Here is an 11,909-nt window from a genome sequence, read left to right as displayed (position 1 = left end):
CCAGCTACACAGAGCATGCTCTCCAAAAAAGACTGTTTATGTGACAGGGGATGGTCCGGGAATCCTCCCTTGAGATCTCTAGGAAGCTGTCATGGAGGTACTCTGCAATCCTTTGCAGTAGGACACTTTCCCAGGCCACTCCAGTATTAACTCTTCTGGCATCATTGCGGCACACAGCATTCAGCATAAGGACCAGGTCTGTATGCAGACGCTTGCAGCATCTGCTCCCTTTCCACCTCTGTTACCCTCAGGAGAGTGATATCACATAAGGTCACCTAGGAGAAACGGGAAGTTTTAAATGATAGCCCTTAAACCACAAGCAATTCAATAGATAATCCACCCGTTTGGTGAATTCTGGGTCACACAACCAGAGTTTCCTGAGCATGCCCTGGTTGTGGTTGGAAGGGATCACTGTGTATTGCAGCCAGCACTAAAAAAAAAAAAAGGGGGGGGGGGAGACGCTTCCTGTTTGTCTCTCTTCCACCCCAATCCGGTGCTGCTTTTGTAACACTCAAACTACTTGCAGGGCTTTACGCTGGTGTTTGTCCTCAAGCACCATCCGGGTTGCTATGGGAAAGGGGACTGTGCTGGGTTACAACTATTGATCCCAAGGATGTCTTCACAAAAACTGTGGCACCAGACCTCTCGCCCAGGCCTCGTGGCCTTACTCACCATGGCTGAAGCAGCAAACCAGCTCTTGCAGTAGCCAGCAGTTGTGATTACATTGTGGCTTGCAGGGAAGTGCACTGAGGGGTGTTTCTTTTATAAACCTGGCACCTGAAACAATGTGTGCACTGTCAATGCTACCCTTGTGCTTTGTTGCATAGTCTGTCATCTTCACATAGTGTCCAAATGGCTGGCTGAATGGCTCACCAATACTGTTAGCCAGCCTGAGACTTATTTTAGAATCAAAGGGGCCTCTTGGCACTTTGAGTTCAGTCCTTTGCTATAGCAGGCAACCCTCTCCTAATCCTGTTCATATGTATGTACATAATGCCATAAATGTGCTTGGGTACAGTCAACATCTGGTATGTGACTGGCAAGTCTGTGAGCCGGTAGCCTTCAGTCTGCAGCTGTTCAGGGAATTAACAAAGCACACACTGAGCATCCCTGCACCATTGCTGTAGCTTAATTTCACGTCCAGCAAGGAAGCCAGATTTGGCCTATCGTTGTTTATGTCTATTTCCAAGCCCTAAGGCCACCAAACTCATTTGACTGCAAGTTTTATTTTAAGATTTTGCCATTTTGAGAAGAATTCCCTCCATATATATTTTAATATGTTGCTGCTTCACATTGTTCTGTCACATGTTATTGGTTTCTTTTTCTTTGTGTGATGCCCCAGGAAATGTTGCATTCTTTACATGAGAATCCACTGGGAGGTAGTTTTAGAGAGGTTATTTAACTGACATTGTTTATAAATCGTAATGATTTTCTACTCACTTTCACGCCTCCCTACAGAATGATGAGAAATCCTGTAGAGTTCAATTTTTTTATAACACCCCCTGGATCATTAACTTTTCCCATCAGGCATATCCTTGTTGCTCCTGTCTTGGAAAACACTGCCCACAATCCAGATACATTAACATTGTTCCCCTTATTGCTTTTACCTTTAAAGATGCGTGAGCATGCCGCGTTTCTCTCTCCGCCTTCATTTCCTCTCCTCTAGCTCTTCTGTTGGTCCACTCAAATCTGGCTTCCACCTTCTCAGATCCCTTGAAAACACCTTCAATTAAGGCATTAATTTCCTGGGTACACACACACACACACACACACACCACTTGGCAATTGGCTTCACCCCTGTGTACCTGCCAGCCTGCCTTCTACTGGGAATTTGGAGAGAGTGACAAAACCGACTTGATGAACTAGAGGGTCAAAATTGATTAAATGAGGATTCTAGAATTGATACACTGGAGGGAAGTTGAGAACTGAAGGAGGGAGGGAACAAACCTGAAACTGAGGGCATTGGGCACAAATGATGGCTTGATAAGGAGAGAACTGATAAATTTATGAGACAGCAGTTGGACTAGAGTCTAATAGATTGAGTGACACCAGAGAATGAACTTTTTTTTGGAAAAGCAGGAGGACAAGCAAATGAAAGAATGGATTCTGTCAGGCAAAAAAGTGGAGACAAAAAAGGAGAAGAAATGGATTGGGATGAGATGGTGGATAGAGAAGACAGCGGCTTTGGACTGTGTGATTAGAAAGAGAAGGGAGAGACTGAAAGGGGTGAAGGAAGGAGGGTGAGATTTTGAGTTGGGAAGGAGAGAAAGTGAAAGGAGAGAGTTGGAAGGCAAGCTTGAGACCACAGAGGAAGCGAAAACAAGGGAGAAGGCAGGGAAGAGTGTTTTATATAGATAGCTAGATGTGTCTAGAAAATAAACAAGGGCAGTTAGAGCCTTTCTTTGGTGTGCAATATTTGCTGGTAATTTACTAGAACATAATTTGCCATTCTCAGTCTTTCTGGTAAAAGAGTCCTGGCTGCTGGTTTTTATAGGTGTCCACTGCTTATTTTAAAATATTTTAGCACAGACTTTATGGTTTAAAGGCCCAGGCAGTGGCCAATTGGGAGGCTCCAGAAAAATGGGTGCCCTGTGCCCTGACCTGCTCCCCAGCAGGGTGGTAGGAGAAGCTGCAGCACCCAGACCCCGGCAACGGCCCTGGTACTGGAGGAGCTCTCGCTCCCTGCCATGGCCTCAGGGCTGAGGGAGCTGTCACTCTACACCACTGCCCTGGGGCTGTGGCAGATGGGGAGGGAACAGAGCTGCTCCGGTTTGGGGGGCCAAATGATGGGGGCAGAAAGGAGAAAATGGGTTGCAGGGCTACGGGGGGGGGGGGGGGGCAGAACAGGGGCAAGCCCACAGGCAGAAGATCCCCTCACTTGCTCTGGCCCAGGGACCCATAAAACTTTAATCCATCTCTGGGACCAGGCTAACAGAGATGTAGGTGGAGGGCAAGAATTATTGCTACATTTTAAAAAGTGGAAAACTATATAATGGCATTAGAAAATACTCCATTGTAACTGATCAGGAGTCCTTATTTGAGGAAGCACATGAATGGTTTTGTGAACCAGTTTAGTAAATGCAAATGGAACCAACTTTGAATGTTGGAGCAATATATCATGATAGATACTGGATCAGAATGCACGATTTCCTGTTTTACAATAGCTATCGTTGACTGAAGGAGGGATGTTTGGGTGGAACATGGAACCTAATGAAATTGTCCGGACACCTATTATGTACAGTAATACTTCTAGAAAAGTTGTTCATTAATGTTGCGCAGTATAACAGAGTCTGTGAAGATATGAAGAACTCTTTGTGGATTAGAAGGCTTCTGGCTGAGAATTATTGGCTGATATATCTTTCATGCTTTTATCAGAGGCCCTCTTGTGTGCCTCTGTATAGTGCCAATCAAAATTCCTTTACAGTCAAAATCTAGTAGTGCTACATTCTTCTTGAGCGCAGTATTTTCCCCCTGCTCCTTTACACCATTCCTGTTTCCATATCAGATATCATTATAATGTAACATACACACAAAAATAACTGATGTAAAAGGAAGTTATTACATAGACATTTGTGCTATAATCATGGAGAGGTGCAGTTCTTTGCATTACTCAAGTCAGACCTCATGGAAAGGCTGAGTGATTCAGTGATGTCAACACTCTCATCAAGAACAGATCTTTTACATGTCAAAGGAAATAATCTAATGTGATACAACTGAGGTATTTTCATAATTCCTAAATAATTGACTAACCTTAGTATTTTAAAAATTAAATGTGGAAATTCAAAATTTAAATCAACTTCCTTACCCAAATTTTGGCTTTCCTTTATTAGGTGTGAGCACTAATTCATTACTATAGGTTACTTTTAAAAAACTTTTACTAGTTTTGATCTTTAAAAAAAATTAAATAAGAATACTGAAGCTTAATAAACACATACGAAGAATCACGTGAAATTTTAAAAATAGATACACCACCAAAAAAGTAGGTCAGGTTTTGGACCTACCAGCTCAACAAGACCCTTTTGAACCAAAAGCCAAAGATTTCTGTGCGATCATGTGATAAGGATTGTTGTTTGGCCAGTTTCTCTCAAATTGGTTCTCTTTGGTGAGTATCTCATTGTAGTATTCCCAAATCAAAAGCTCTGCAGGGACATCCTTTCTGATAAAATTCCTATCCAGCTTCTTAACAGTAATACTTCGGTGGTTGGGTTCTGCACCTACCAGGGTCCATTTCCTCTGCTCCTGCTGCGTGTCCAGTAGTAAGCCCTGGCAGGCACGGTGCTTCCTCTCTAATTTGTCCAGCAGTCGTTCCGAATAATAATCTTTTAAAAGAGAGCCCTGCTGCTGCCTCAGAGCTTTGAGTTTTTGAACAAAAAGTTTGACTTTGTCATTAAAACCAGCCTCTACACTGGCCATGACCTGGGCCTTGACAAAGGAGAGCATTTCCACTGGTGTTTCATGCAACCCTAAAAAAGGGTTCCTGGAGCTAGGTCTTGGTGTGTGGTTCCCTCTGCTGCTGCTACCACAGTTATATGGATGTCTTGGGAACTCTCCTTTCAGTCTCCTTTGAGGAACACTGGTGCACTAAGCTCAGCGTTGTTGGCTTCTGGGTCCTGGTGCTATGTGGTGATTAACACAGAAGACATGCCTGGTGTATAGTCACCCGCAAACTGCCTTCTGTCAGATTTCTCATCTTTAGTAGTGTGGGGTCATGGGTGATCAAAATGGACTCGCTTGTCAGTTCCCCACCACTGTCTAGAGGCTGGGAAGCTTTTAGTACCTGGATTAAACTCTTTTGCACAGTTCTTCCTTAGATCTCCCATGCCTAGCTTTATTTCATTCTCTGAGACCCTTGGCCATTTCCCTCCTTCCTCATCTTGATAGTCTCCACCACTTTTCTGCCGAGCAGATGAGATGGGAGCTCCTTGAGACTGGAGTCTGCATGGAGCAGAAGTCACTCTGGTGCGCTGTCCCTGCTGTAAAATGGCTCTCACGGCGTTCTCACTATGGTCAGTCACGGTGGTGTGGAAAGTGGAAAATGCACTCCAGGTGAGCTGTTTGACAAAGTCCCGGTTGCCATGCAGCTTGGCATGAGCCAGTTCAGACCTCCTCAGCTTGGTGGTGAATCAATTGTACAAGATTTTCTGATCAAGCATCAGGGAGTTTGCTGCCTGCCTTTTCATGGACTCCAGGGTGCTGAGTCTCCTCTTTAATAGGGTCTCTTCTTTGCAGTTGAAAGACAAAGCTAAGTGGGATGTCGCTCCTTTGAACTGAATTTTCTCCCCCATTATGAAAGAGCAGTTTAAAACTGCTACTAGCAAGCGCTTCGGTTTTCCTGCTGTCCTTCCTTTCCACACTCGCTCACATTTAGTTTTCTCTACTCACTACTGCTGGAGTTAAGTATTAGCATAAAGGCTTTTAAATCTGTCAGTCCTGAAATTCTACACCAGGGACCCCGGGTTTGTTGACATGACTTGGTCCATTATATGTTGTCAAGGAAAGACAGAAGCCTTTTATTCCAAGGGCAAAGAGAGGAGGTGTGTGCTGTACCTTTAAATGATAGGTTTGATGCTTTGGATAGTCCCAGGAACAGACCCACTTCCGGCTGTGTAAATTTATTTTGCAGCAGGGAGTCACACAGTGTCTACAAACAGTGCATTGGGAAACAAGCAGAAAGAAGAAGATGAAAAGTAAATGCACCTTGTTGTCAGCAACCATCTTAATGGAAATCCTAGGGCACTTTATGTAGCAGTTTGTTTTCAAACTATTTAATCCTCACACATACACCCGTCAGGCAACTAAAGTAGTAGTAAGAGACAGGGTGCAGATTGTGCGTATTTTAAATAGAGTCAAGAGACATTTTTAAGGGATGGTGTCCCCAGCCTCTGTTTGCAAGAAGCTGGGAATTGGCGACATGCACTGTTCCCTCTAATTTTTAACAGGCCATGTGCACAAAAAATTTCTTCTGTGCCACTGCCAAAGCAAAAAAAAAAAAAAAAGCTGGAGTGCGCACGGTGTTTCACCATGTGTGCGGGGTTTAACATCTGTGTGTATGCGCACACGTGCACAGCTTAGAGGGAACAGTGGCGACATGGAATGGATCACTCCATGATTACCTGTTATGTTCATTCCCTCTGGGGCACCTGGCATAGGCCACTGTCGGTAGACAGGATACTGGGCTGGATGGACCTTTGGTCTGACCCAGTATGGCCGTTCTTATGTTCTTTTTCTTATGTTCTTCTGGCTCCTTTCCTTTATTTAGCTTGTGGGAGTGCCTAAGGCTGCTAACTGTAATTGAGGCCCCATGGTGCTAGGCACTGTCCAAATACCCAACAAACACACGGGGCCTGCTCTGTAAGAGCTTGCTTTGTAATTTGCACCTATGAGAGTCCCATTGAAGTTAATGAGATGACCATGGTGGTCCCTTCTGGCTTTAAAGTCTGTGAGTCTAAGACAATGCTCATCTGTGTCATTATTCACATGCGTACACGTTTCCAGACCTGGATCTTAATTTAGCCTGGATTAAAAACCACTGAGTACTAAAACTGTTGAGAGCCTGGCTGTGAGTTTCCAATAATGAATGCATGATTTTGCAGCACACTCTCTCCTTATTCATCAGCCCCCACAGTGTTTTTAAGAAGCCAGTGCTGTTGTAACTCATGTAACGCCATTTAAAACAGTAATCGTCCCTTTTCGAAGACGCTGTTAATGACCAACTAGCCTACTGTTAACCAGCTGCAGTAAACCACTCAATACATAGGGGAGTTAGTTCTGTGGGCTGATTGCTTTGCTGAAACAAAAAATGTTTGTGGGTGGCACTACAATGAACATTAATTACAAAAGAGGGGGAGTTTTTGCTCTGCAGGACGATTTAATTGTTAATACGAGTTAAATATAATGTGTTAAAATAGACAAGCATTGAGGAAGCTGATATATTAGCTCTATTCCAAAAATACGGAGTCATGTTCTGGGCTGTTCTTCACTCATACCATTTTATGTATACATATATAAGATATAAAACTATTCTTTGGAGAATTGTATGAGCCAGGGTCATCCCAGAACATGCCGCCACACCTTCTGAATAGAGCTCTCATGCTCAAGTATTAGTGTGTATTTTTACTGACCAAATATTGTCCAATATTGCAGCTAGACTGGGACCAGCTGCTAAAAGTGTTGAAAGAGAAGGAGAGACGTCAGAAAAAATGCTGCTAATTCAGCTCGACTCCTAAAAGAGGATTTTTGATTGTGCGTGGTGATGGGACTGATTGGAGGTGTAAAAATGGGGGCTGTAAATTCAGCTGCCTTCTGACAGCAGGCAGAGGCATAGAATCTCAAGTTCTGGAAGTGTGTCCTGAACACTTTTGAAAAGGAAGATGGTGCTCCCATCTTTTTGATTATAATGTTGTCCCTTCAACCCAAACAGTTAGCCAATAGTCAAGGCCAAGCCAAGTTGTTTTCATTAGGAGGCGAAATTGATGATGGAGTCAGGTATATTCTCTGGTGCAAAGAATGTACACAAAGTCCTGTTGCCTTGAATACAGTAGGAATCAAACAATGTCAAGCAGTTTCCTTGCTCACAATTTCCAAGCCTGCTTCCCCAGCCAGTCCTGTGCCCCAAGGAGCTCTGTGACTGCTCCCTTTGGGACCACACTCACAACTGGTGCTCTTGTTGCCTGTTGGCCTGCTGCCTCTCACACACAGCGCTTGTCAAACCATTCCATTGCCTCTGTTTGGGGCCAGTGCCAGGAAACCCCTCTGCGTCTGTCTGAGTGAGTTTTTTCTCAGGCTTTTTCATGCAGCCTAGTGCCTTATTTCCACTTATCACTACCTAAAAGGGGCATAATTGCTTCTTCCATTGGCTTTATAGATTCCAAGGCCAGAAGGAACCACTGTGATCATCTATTGTAGCCTGACCTCCTGAATAATACAGGCCATAGAATTATGTGGCTAGCACAGCCATTAGCTGTAACAAGGTCTGTGATTGCCAGTACCTCAGAGACCTGCTTTGGTGGTGGCTATTAATGCATTCCAGCATTAAAAGGCTTTGTTTCACTACTCAGTTTCCTATCCACAGCCAGTAAACTATTTACAGTATAAACACAGTTTAGCTGCTCGAATTGACTGGAATGATCCTAACTACTGTGAGAGAAAACCAGGAATAGGCCTGATGATAAAAGGATGTGTGGCCAGACACTGTATCCACTGGTACGGCTTTCTACAATTGTCCTGCTGCTGTCCATGCACTAACAGCTTCCACTAGCCTCCAGGTGTGCACTAGGGTGCAGCTACATACCCCCTTTGTCTTGTTAAAGCTTGGCAGTTTGTGCAGAATGAGCCATTTTAACTTGCTGTCTGACGTGGTTAGACAATTTGCGCCCTGGAGCCTTCTAGCAGATGCCTGTGTCTTCAACCTTCTGCAGTCGTCCAATGGCCATTTCTTTTGACTTCTTCCCCAGGCGCTTTTCATTAGAAGCTTGGTTTGAGAAATCAAGGTGCTTGAAGTCATTAACTCAATGCCGTATGTCTTCTAGAAGAGATGCTCTCAGTCAAATGGCAGTTCTGGGCTTGGTGCAGAAATTACTGGGTGAGGGTCAATGGCCTGTGTTATGCAGGAGGTCAGACTAGACTAGGCCTTCTGGCTATTAAACCCACCCTTTCCTGTATTCAAGGGAATTTCAGTCTGATTAGCTGGTTAAAATATTAAAACTCAGAGCTACTGGTAAGAACAAAGCATCTCATGTTGCAGGAGAGGAAGTGCGATTATTGGTTGCTGCACTGGCACTTACAAGAATCCATGTCTGGATTTGTGAACTGAGTAAATTTGCTATAGAAGCAAGTGCACAGTCATAATTACAGAAGCAAACCAGACCATTTTAGTTATTAGCTACTCTTGTCCTTTAGGGCTCACACCTGCTCCCATCCCCTACCCCTACCCCCTTTATTTATGTATTTATTTGCTTACCTAGGTCTCTAGCAGTTCTGCTTGGATGGAATGGAAGGAGAAGTGTTACAAGCACCCTCAATTATGGAGTGTGCCTGGGGATTTTGCCCTCCGTTCCAGCAATGCAGCATGATATTCCAGGAAGGCTAGCAAGAGAGACTTCAATGGACCACCCCCCCTCCCCCATCCCAGTGAATTAAAACTGCTCGCTGTCCTCAAAAGGCTGGAATAGCTGAAATGTCTGTGGTTTAGCTTGCCATGGAAGAGATAGGAGAAGGAGTCAGTTTTCCATTTAGTGAGTGAGTCTTAATACTCTCAGACCTGGTGTGCATTTAGCTCAGGCACTCAGGGACAAGAAAAATTCACCTCCCTGAGTGCCGTAGTTAAGCCAACCTAACCCCCAGTGTAGATGAAGTTAGTTCGATGGAAAAATGCTTCTGTAACCCTAGCCACCACTGCCCAGGGAGGTGGATTACCTACAGCAATGGAAAACACTTCCATCAATGTAGGAAACATCTACGCTAGGACACTACAGCGCCATAGCTACAGCACATGCTCTGCCACTGTAGCTGCCATACTGTAAACGTAGCCAAAGGAGTACATACATGTTTCTATGAACCCTGAGTTATACAGGCACTGATACCTTTAAAGGGCTAGAGTCCTTTTGTCTGTTCCAAGATGGAACCACTAAGAGCATAGCCAGAACAGTTGCATTAGGGATGATTTTGATCCACTTAAGAAAAAAATACAAATTTCTGTCCCATTACTCTGCTGAACGTATTCAGGCATGGAAGGGTTAGATTCTTCTCAGGAAATATTAGTTTGGGGACATATGAAAGTTTGATTTAAGGATAAATGTGAGGTTGTCAGTTTGTGTTTTAACAGTTATAAAGCTTTAATTTTTTGACTCTCAATATCTCCTGTCATTAACTAACTATTGTCTGACCTCCCTCCTATAGTTACCCACTACGGTGAACACTGAAATTGATAACAAAAAAATGAGCATCATCTGTCGAAATTCTCAAAAAAATCAAACTCAAACGCTGCTAAGCTTAAACATAGTGGGATGAGGCAGAACCTCGAGCTGGGACACGCCCACAGCATGACCGCCCATGGCCAACTGAACGTGATGGGGCTGACACAGCCTGTTGTCACTCTATGAAGTCAAGAATAATAAAGCGATACACTTTTCCAAACCCTGCAACAGCCAAGCAAGCTCAGAAAAAGCATATAGACTTTTGTTTGGTGATGCAGGAGGCAGGGCCGTCCTCAGACATATGCAGCGTACATGGCTGCGTAGGGCACCTGAAAATTTGGGGCACCCCTGGGTCTTAGTGTCCACCCTCCCACCTCTTCCTCTCCCTGTTCTGACCCTTCCTCCAGGCTCCCACCACAGCTGGCTGCTGCCGCCTGGTGACTCTTACTACGAAGGGGATCTAGTAACCTAAAAGTGAAAAAGTCTTCCAACCTGCCAGACCTATTAGCACAACATTGAAACTGTTAGAGCCATTCAAGTGGTAACAGGTTCCAGAGTGGTAGCCTCTGTGTTAGTCTGTATCAGCAAAAAGAACAAGAAGTCCTAATGGCACCTTAGAGACTTACAAATTAATTTGGGCATAAGCTTTCATGGGTTAAAACCCACTTCATCGGATGCATGCAGTGGAAAATACAGTAGGAAGATATATATGCACACAGAACATGAAACAATGGGTGTTGCCATACACACTATAACCAAAATGGACACAAATCAGACGTCAAGAATTATAACATTCAAAAACCAGTCAGAGAACACTTCAACCTCCCCGGTCACTCGATTACAGACCTAAAAGTCGCAATATTACAACAACAAAACTTCAAAAACAGACTCCAACGAGAGACTGCTGAATTGGAATTAATTTGCAAACTGGATACAATTAACTTAGGCTTGAATAGAGACTGGGAGTGGATGGGTCATTACACCAAGTAAAACTATTTCCCCATGTTTATTCTCCCCTCCCCCACTGTTACTCTCACCTTCTTGTCAACTGTTGGAAACGGGCCATCCTGATTATGACTACAAAAGGTGGGGTTTTTTTCTCCTGCTGATAATAGCTCACCTTAATTGATCACTCTCGTTATAGTGTGTATGGCAGAAGGTGAAGACTGAACATGCAGAAGGTACCTAATTAAAAGCACTAAATTTAGGAATAACAAATTTCAGTCACCAGTATTTTGATATACCCTGGTTTGTCAGAGATTTATTTGCAAAAACTTTGTAGAAAGGGCGAGTCAGCTGTCCTGCTGAATACAACATTAAATATTATGGAATACATGATCCCGCTCTTCTCTGTTTTACATTTTCTTAATCAGTATTGATGATTGTGTTGGTGATGGTGTTCCCTAGCCCTTGTGATCAATCCCATAAGTAAGTCCCTACCAAAATCATGGCCGTGAAAAATGTGTCATGGACCATGAAATCAGACCTCTCCTGTAAAATTGAGCTAGTGGAGGGGAGGGACAGGGCTAAGGGTGCCCTTGCTGCAGGCTCCTACCATGCCCCTGGCGCCAGCTTCTAGTCCCCTCCGGGCTGGGGAGGGTCAGGACTTACTTGTCCCCTGCACATCAGCCCCACCTCCAGGTCCCTATCCTGGCTATAGGAATTGCCAGGGCTGGGCAGTAGCCCCAGAGCTTCCTGCAGCTATGGCAGATTCGCAGAGGTGGAGGCTTGGGGCTCCTAGCTGTTAGTCCTGGCTGGGCTGGGGAGGGACAGGACTTCCTTTTCCCCTGCACGGCCGTGCTCGAGGGAAGATCAGACTCACCTCTGGGTAGCTACCCGCAGGAGGTTGCTGGAAGTAGAGTGCTGAAGTGAGAGTGGCAATCCCACAACCCCCCTAGAACAGCTTTGCAATCCCCCCGACCATCTTTTGGGTTAGAACACTCAACACCTGAAATTTCAGATATAAACATCTGAATACATGAAACTGACTAATTT

This window comes from Dermochelys coriacea, chromosome 1 (assembly GCF_009764565.3).
Source record: "Dermochelys coriacea isolate rDerCor1 chromosome 1, rDerCor1.pri.v4, whole genome shotgun sequence".
Lineage (NCBI taxonomy): Eukaryota > Metazoa > Chordata > Testudines > Dermochelyidae > Dermochelys > Dermochelys coriacea.
Note: the sequence above shows the minus strand (reverse complement) of the source record.